Source organism: Eurypyga helias, unplaced genomic scaffold (assembly GCF_000690775.1).
Source record: "Eurypyga helias isolate BGI_N326 unplaced genomic scaffold, ASM69077v1 scaffold11785, whole genome shotgun sequence".
Classification (NCBI taxonomy): domain Eukaryota; kingdom Metazoa; phylum Chordata; class Aves; order Eurypygiformes; family Eurypygidae; genus Eurypyga; species Eurypyga helias.
In genome coordinates, this window is record NW_010252446.1 from 24,781 (window position 1) to 33,899 (window position 9,119).

Consider the following 9,119-nt stretch of genomic DNA (forward strand, 5'->3'; position numbering starts at 1 on the left):
GCGGCCTCGTTCTTAAATTCCTTAAATGTGAAAAACTTGCAATATTCCTGTTAAGAAGTTCTGATTTATCACTCTTTTTCAACAGTCGTCAGTATTGCAACAGACCGGAAAAATGTTTAAGCAAGAACAACAACAACAAAGTCCTCAGACTGGTAGACAAACACACGAGTGCGACTTTTGCATGTGCTGCACCACCGCATATGCTGCTAGTACTTAACCAAATTCTGTTTCTTTAGCAAATAATATTCAGTAGCAGTAACAACAACAAATAAAGTACCTTTTTGCTCTTAGAAAGGTTCTTCCATTTTACCACACTTTGATGAACAACCCTGGGAATTCAACTGCACGGAAACTTTCTGCAGCCAGCTGAAGGCATCATCAGTAAACCAAACTCCACACCCTACTCAGCAAAAAGAAGAAAAGCCAATCGGAACAGCGTTGTACCAAATCCAGGTGAACGTGACTGAAAAATCAGGACCTCCTTTTTTTCACTTTGTCTTTAATAAAGGAACTCTGCCATCGCAAGGGTCCTCCTCTGCAGGCGGGGAAGCGTAACGGTTGCGGCAGGAGCAGGGCATACTTTGTTGTGTGTGCTCAAGAGCAACAAATGGAGTAAGAATAGGAATAGGCTCATAAACCTTAACAGAAACCTCAGAGGCAAAGCGCATTGGTGCACACACTAATGCCCATGTAACTCCACAGCCGATTAGAGATGAGCAGAGAAACAATATATGCAAATCAATCCTATGAATATGCAGAAGCTGCTAATTAGCTGTTGTAGAAGACAACTATTTTTCATATTGCACCAACAAAGAACCAATTTATGAACATTTCCTTCAGACAAACTGACTCAAATCAAGGTTGGGGCAGATTTTTGCATTCAGATTAAACCACATGCTTAATGCTAAGCAGCATCGAACAACAGAACGGCTTCCTTCTTTTCTGGAAAGGGAAAGCATCACAAACTATCTCAGGGTGGCACTTCCCATTCTTTCCTAACCATGTCTCTCATTCCCTTCCTTTTTCCTACGCACTGGTTAAGTGCCAATTTGTTGGCTGTGGTCAACGTAGTATAAACTGTGCCAATCGCGTGTGCAAGCTGGGGAAGTTGAGCCCTGTCCCGGGTCAAAACTCTTGTGGGCTGACATGCACACCACAAGGTCTTTTGGTCCAATAGTTTGCAGAACCAGCGTTAGCGGGCCGTCTGTATGAGAAAAAAGAATCCATTATGAAGTCCCATAAGTCAAATAGCTCATGCAGGCAGTCAGTATTGCTTCAAATTAAATATCTAATCGGAACGATTCAATGCTGACTGTATGGTTGAGAAATACGCTGACTCAGTAAAAAAAAATTAATAAAACACGTAAAAAAGGGGAGGGGAGACCTAAACCTTTTATTTGAGGCACGAGACTGGGTTTTTCTAAGCCCTGAGGGGAGCTCACTGTCCTCCTCCCGGTCCTTCAGAAAAGAAACCAGCCTGCCGATCGCCCAGCTACAAGCGCCGTGAGGGAACACGCCAGGCTCTGACCCAGGGGGCACGTACCCCCCTAGGCACGGGCTGTGTCTGCACTCATGAACAGCGTGGGCCAGCAACAGCAGGTATGAAGACCAAAGTACTCGCTGCTGAAGACGCGATGCCTTTACCAGACACATTTCAGGGGTTTTCTTTTAACTCAGGGCGGCATTCTGTCCGGTTCCACGGACTGAATGTCAGTTTGTGCTGGATGCTGCCTCCTGCATTCGTTTCATCCAGCAGGAACCCAGTTCCCTAGTCCTGAAGCTAGAGGAGGGGATGATGGGGTGAAGAGCTCCCAAAGCGTTTGCCTAATAGGCACTAAACCGCTGACGGCTGTTTACTTCCCAAATGAAGACTGATAAAAGCATTAGTGTAAAGTTACTATATGGCAGGGCCATTGAGAAAAGGTCTATATTACAAGTTCCATACATGCAGGGTTAAATTAAGCTGCTACCAGGAATTCAACCGCACCTGGATGACAATGTAAGGGCACAGGCATCTCCCATCAACACAAGAAGGGAATGCACACCCACTCTAGCTCCCTACTGTAGATGGCGGAGCTCCCCCTCCATTTTTAGCTTGCGCTGTGACTGAGCCAGCAGGAGTTTTTGTAAATTTTTTGCTGTCTCAGTGAAGGTGACATCTCATCCTGCAGCTCTTCTCAATCTTAGGTTTTTTTACCCATGGGAATTGGATATTAGAAGTTTATCCATGAATAACTCTTTCCATGAATACAAGGATGCTGGGAGTGGTAAATTTTATAAACTAGTTCTATGCAGTGCCAGCACCCAGGCCCGAACCTTTGCCTCGCAAAGTCATGATCTCAAAATCCAGTTCTGGATCACTCACGTTGAAAAGTACGTACCTGTACACCTTACCACACTAAAGAGGTGTTAGTAAGGAGGGGCTGCAGACCCAGGGCCTAACCAAGGAAGCCATATGGCTGCTGGTGGGTCTGTCTGCAGCATTCATGCTGACTGAATCCTCTCCTGTGATAGCATTCTTCACACGTTAATATTTCTGACCTAAAGCATATTGAGAAGACTCTTAAGGCAAAAGAAGGCTAACCAGTCAAGAAAGGTGATCTTATTTATCCCAGGGTGTGACAGAGCACCTTAATTGTGAATAAATTAGCTTCCAGTACCTGAAGGGGCTACAAGGATGCTGGGAGGGGACATTTTACAAGAGCCTGTAGTGATAGGACAAGGGGTAACGGGTACAAATTGAAAGGGGGGAGGTTTAGATTGGGTATCAGGAACAAGTTCTTCACGGAGAGGGTGGTGAGGCACTGGAACAGGTTGCCCGGAGAAGCTGTGGATGCCCCATCCCTGGAAGTGGTCAAGGCCAGGCTGGATGAGGCTTTGAGCAACCTGGTCTAGTGGAAGGTGTCCCTGCCCATGGCAGGGGGGTTGGAACTAGATGATCTTTAAGGTCCCTTCCAACCCAAACCATTCTATGATTCTATGATTCCCTAACGAGGAAATGTAGCATTATCAGTACTGCATTATTATAAAAAAATATATAACCCTGACAGCTTGATTCTAGTCTGTGATTACTACTGTGTTCCCAGATTATTAGCTGTGAGCCCTTTCCTGGCTTGAGACACGTTTTATTAGACCTGAGATATCGAACGCAGCATACTGATTTGCTTAAATCCATCTCTAGTCTCTTCATGTAAATGGAAAACATTTGGCAAAAAGAGTCTTTCAAGCCATGTCAGGTTTTGATTTTGTTTTTATTTGTGGCACTAACAGACATCAATATTTTACAATATATAATATATAGTCACATTAAATGCAGATGGCTAAATATTCTTGTGCTTTCAGTCTTACACAGCTATACATTTTAAATTTCAGCTCAAAAAAAAAAAAAAAAAGAATCTGCCACCAGTTCGGTCTGTGATTATAAAAATGTAAATGTACAAACCTCTTCTTCTTCAGTTTCACTACTGCATAGGAAATGTGAAAAAGCATTGTCATTTGTCCCCTTTAAGTTAATCGATTTAACAAAATATTTCCAAAGTATGTACAACAACAACTACCAAAATAGTCAACATTTGAAAAAGATGCTGCTATAAATACTCGTGAGACAACATACAACAGCCGTACGAATTGGAAACAAAGGGCCAACTTCTGTGTGACTTGAAGAAGAGGCGACTAAAGTCCTGGTTACGGATACAAACCAGCTTTGCTTCATTTTGCAGGGCAGGGAGGAATTCTACATCTCGGACCTCTGTGCAGTACTCTGAATCTTATTTGTACCCTCCACAGCCTGTTGCAGACAGAGATCCTTTAAGGTGTCTCCGTGTTGTTAAAGTGCCATGAGTGTTACTAGGGTTCAGTATATCTCTGCGTATAAGCATTCTATACGTCATACCCCCTAAGCAACTTTTCAATAGAGACTGTCTCACGTTCATTATTGACTGCCTGCTTTCACAGAGCTCCACCAGAGATACAAAGTTCATCTAATTTTAAATACCAGTGACCCCAGCTTATGACAATTTAGGTCCTTCATAATGTACCATAACTTCTTTCTTGCGACTGCTTTTTATGGATCCTTCCTCTGCCTTTCCCCCTTGTTGCTTACGGTCCTTTCCCAAACCAAGTAAGAAGCGAGTAAGTACTTTGGGATAGTTACATATCTTTAACAACTTGAAATGAGTATTACTTTTTAGATAGCTAGCAAAGTCTTTTAATTTTGCCCATAAACACAATTAAGTATTAACACAGGACTGCACAGTGTTTATATTCTTATTAACCTGCCAACAAGAATAGTTTATTGGCAACCTTAAATATTCAGAGGCAAAACACAATTCCTTGGCACAGAAGCTTTACAGCAGAGCAACATATTTTCCCCTTAGAACCATTATGCAGGAACACAAAGAAAATTAACTACAACTTATTTTGGCTTGTAGACAAGAGAATAAACTAAACTTCTTCATGGTTTTTTTGCCACTTCAGACCTTGAATGATGATTATGGGTGCATATGGGGTTAGATTTTCTCATTACCTGTTCTTTAGACATGATTCAAACGAGCAGAGGGACCTGTAACAAAAAAAGCACATGATCATTCACAATATTTTTAATCCTCCAACTGTGGACACTGTTAACCAAACATTCTCCCGTGGGGCTGTTTTCAAGCTTAGTCTCTTCATCAGCTCCTTGAGACTCCTTAAAGCTTACCTGCTTTTTCCTGGCTGTATCAGTTGGTCTAATGAAAGGTGTTACCCTTCCCTAAAAACCCCACACCTCATACATCCTTAGGTACCACGACGGCAATTACACGATCACTGGAACATAGGTGATGTATTTGTCTGTGCACTTCATTTTGTGGAATGAGCAGAAACCCAGGCTGCAATATCTGACAGTCAAAATCTGTTCAGTATCAGTTAGCTGTCAATGGTCACAGAAATCAACTGATGAGCTTGCTTCCCAGTGGCTTCCCAACTGAAAGAAGGAAACTGCCAAAGGCCGTGATTCAGGAAAATACTTAAACAAATGCTGATCTTTCTTCCTAGTCCTCAGGTCATCTAAGCATGTGCCTAATTTTACATACATAGGCTAGGGTGCTCTTCCAAAAATCACAGTTACTGAGCTTTGATTCTATCTGAGAGATATGCTTTAAGGTCACCACAAAAGCTAAACAGGAATAATGTACTTGATCAAGTCAAAACCTTCCATTTTGGCCTTAGTATCCATGGCAGAAGCTCTATTCTTGGGGCAAAAAATAAGTCACGGAACAAATTATTAGCAAGGTGAAGAGTTCAAATTAAATTTAATCTTTCAATTCAAATAGAGTAACAGCATGCAAACAACTGCCTTTCACTGTGCATGGGAACCAGAATCCCTTCATAGGCTCATTTGACTACCTGTATGTCAAGCTCAGCCAACCTTTCAGTGGGGCCTCCTACTGCATCTCCAGCACAGCCAACGCAACTGTGGCTTTGAGTCTGTGATCTCTGCCATTGCACCCACAGACACTGATGATAAGAAACAGTATTCCTTCATTCCCAAGTATACCTCTCTGATTATGTGAGAGAAGAGCGATCCGCTGCTTGACACGAAGGTATGGAACTAGGCCACGCTTCCTAGAAGGCCCCCAACATGCCATAATTCAGATCGATGCATTACTCATTGGCAACTGACTTCAAATTATCCCAGGGTATACCAGGGACGACTCCTAATGGGTGCAATAATTACCTTACCTGGCTCCTCTGACTGCCAACAGAACGATATCAAGAGTTCATGTGACTAAATGCCGATGCTGAATACTGGCATGAGCGCCTGTGGATGCTGTGACGGAGCCAAATTAATTTTAAAAATTGCAGCGAGAAAACAGAAAAGGCTGCTTAGGTGCAGCTCCAATCTTTACTGGAAAACGTGAAATCTGTAGACATACACCATTAAAAAGTGGTCTGCAGCGATCATTTTACCATGAGCAAAAGCCTGTTATTCAGGTGTACGACTTGCCTTCCCCACCTTGTGCGGGCACATTCCTTTGCAGTATTTCTACCAAATCCTTGGGTACAACTCTACCTAAAATGAGTAGATGGCATGTAAGCTAAAGCAACTTTTACAGCTCCTCTTTGTTGGGTAAGATTTTCAATCCTGCATGGACTTGTGCTGCAACTATACCTACAGCTAGATATCCAACGGGTTATTTGCATGCCTAGTTACGGTTTTTCCACAGATAATCACGGTAAATCCCAAGGCAAGTTGCAGAGACACAAAAATACATGTGCAATGATATACATAATTTCAGAAATCTAGCTAGGTTATTTTGCATTTTCTGAGATAGAAAGTTTAATAACATAAAGGTCTGAAGTATGTCAAACTGTGACAAAAGTTGCTTGACACAATGTAAGGAAAACACTAGTTCTCTTTTAAGACCAGAAGCTCAAAAGGTACAGCTCTGTGACCTGAGTTTCACTCACCACAGTTAGCCAAAATTTAGTCTCAGATGAGCTGTTTATTTCCTAGATCAAGTGATTCGTCTCCGTACAGGAGGCAGAGCGCACGGCTGGGAAGTAGGCTCCTTGCTCATGAGACACGTTCACTTCTCAAGACGAGTAACCACCAAAGGCAGTGGGGTCAGCCACCCTGGTCGGCGGCCTTACCTGAGGCCATCTCCCTGACCTGCCGTTGTACTTTGGACAGGCCATTTTGAAAACTGAAGAAAATGGTTACTTCTTGCACATTGTCAGGTCTTTCCCTTTTCCAACAACACGTCTGCATCTCCGTTCCCTTTGGGTAGGATCTGTAGCCTAACCACTTACTTTCTGGCAGGTCTTTGAACTACACTGCACTGGGGATGAACCATTTTACTGAGCAGGCCCAACTGGGCTTGGCACCCACAAGAATTTTCCTTTGGGAGTCTGCGGACAGCAACAGTGTGCAATAAAACAGAAGCCGTTTCTTCAAAACAAAGCATGATTTATTTGCCCAAGCAGGCAGAGTACTCCAAGAAATGGATTAAAGAACAGCCAGAAGACCTACAACACACCGTTGTACCTATTCTTGGCATTTCCCTCCAGTATCTATTTTTGCTCTGGTTTGTTTTGGGTGCCCCGATTACAGCCTGTGCGGTGCAGACCCTGATTCTCAGCAAGGTATGGTCAGCCTGGAGCAGTTTTTCTCCTCCCTTCCTGCACAGAGGATCTTTTAACCTTAAAGTTCATGACTTTAGCAAATAGCTGTGTAATCAGGGACGAAGTGGAGGAGTTGCCTTTTCACAGATATTAATAGAGCTCACGTGCTTGTTGGGATGCTCCTTATCTAGGCAGTTGGTTGCTTTGTAGGTTTGGCTCCCCTGACAGCCCCGTCTGATCTACTTCCATTGCAAATAACCCCTCATAAATAAGCACAAACTGAGTCATACATAACTAAGCAATCCAGATTCTTCCCAGTTCCCTGCAATATTAGCTAAATAAATGACTTCACCACCAGAAGCCCTTGTTCCAGCAAACTTCGAGAAGACAACGGAAGAGAAACAGACACAATTGCAGAACTGAACTACCTACTTTGCTGCCCAGTTGCAACCAAACTCTTCTAGAAAGGAAAAGAGAGAATGGCTCTGTGCTCACACTTGCAAACTTCATGACACTCTAGTTCTTTGACAGAGGAGGCAAAACAAAGAGAAAAGCTTGTTTCTGCCCTGGTGCAAAACCACCTGCCAGCCACTGTCTACCAAAAGCTCAGTGTTCCTCAGAGACACCTTCTTCAGCTGTAAAGGAAGAAAACCCTGACAAGCAGCTATCATATATGCTCCTCTACCCACTCAGCTTCTGCTGTCACGAGTTGTCCAACTGTGGAGAAGGATCAGAATTCGGCTCTCATTTAACACAGCAAGCTAGGACAGATATCAGTATGCACTGGAGAGAAACTCTTTTGAGAAATCTGGCAACATTTTTACTTTCAACAGTGATCAAGGGCATGAGATATCAGATGCCAGTGATATGATGTCTTTGGCACATGCAAGACTTGGCTTGCACATCCAGTATCACGAAGGACAGCATAATAATAATAATAATAATAACAACAACAATAATAATAATAATGTGATTCTCTCCCTCTACTCTGCTCTTGTGAGACCCCACCTGGAGTGCTGCGTCCAGCTGTGGAGCCCCCAGTATCAGAAGGATATAGAACAGTTGGAGCGAGTCCAGAGGAGGCCACGAAGATGCTCAGAGGGCTGGAGCACCTCTGCTATGGGGACAGGCTGAGAGAGTTGGGCTTGTTCAGCCTGGAGAAGAGAAGGCTCCGGGGAGACCTCATTGAAGCTTTCCAGTACCTGACGGGGCTACAAGGAAGCTGGGGGGGACTTTTTACAAGGGCCTGTAGTGACAGGACAAGGGGTAATGGGTTTAAATTGAAAGTGGGGAGGTTTAGATTAGGTATCAGGAACAAGTTCTTCCCGGAGAGGGTGGTGAAGCACTGGAACAGGCTGCCCAGAGATGTTGATGCCCCATCCCTGGAAGTGTTCAAGGCCAGGCTGGATGAGGCTTTGAGCAACCTGGTCTAGTGGAAGGTGTCCCTGCCCATGGCAGGGGGGTTGGAACTGGGTGGTCTTTAAGGTCCCTTCCAACCCAAACTATTCTGTGATTCTATAAAATACTCTGTCTTGGACATATCAAGGATATGATAAAGACTTGTTTTAATAAGTAGAGCTATGGATTCCCTCAGGGAATCCTGCAAGAGTAATGTAGTTGGAAAAATAAAGAATTTGGAAAGATCTAGAAAACTGTGTAAGTATTCCTGAATGTCCAAATCCCCCTTTTTCTATAAATAGCTGAAGTGGGGAAATAAAGGCCTGATCTGAAGTACTATTTATTCGTAATTTGTAGTCTTAGAATCATAGAGTATCTTGAATTGGAAGGGAACCATCAGGATCATCAAGTCCAACTCCCTGCTCCTTGAAGGATTACCTAAAACTAAAGCCTATGACTAAGAGTGTCCTCTCTGATGGGACTAATGTCCCGTCTGAACTTGCCCTGACACAGCTTCGTTCCATTTCCTTGTGTCCTGATGCTAGTCACCAGACAGAGGAGATCAGCACCTCTCCCTCTGCTGCCCCCCTTGAGGAAGCTGTAGACTGCAATGAGGG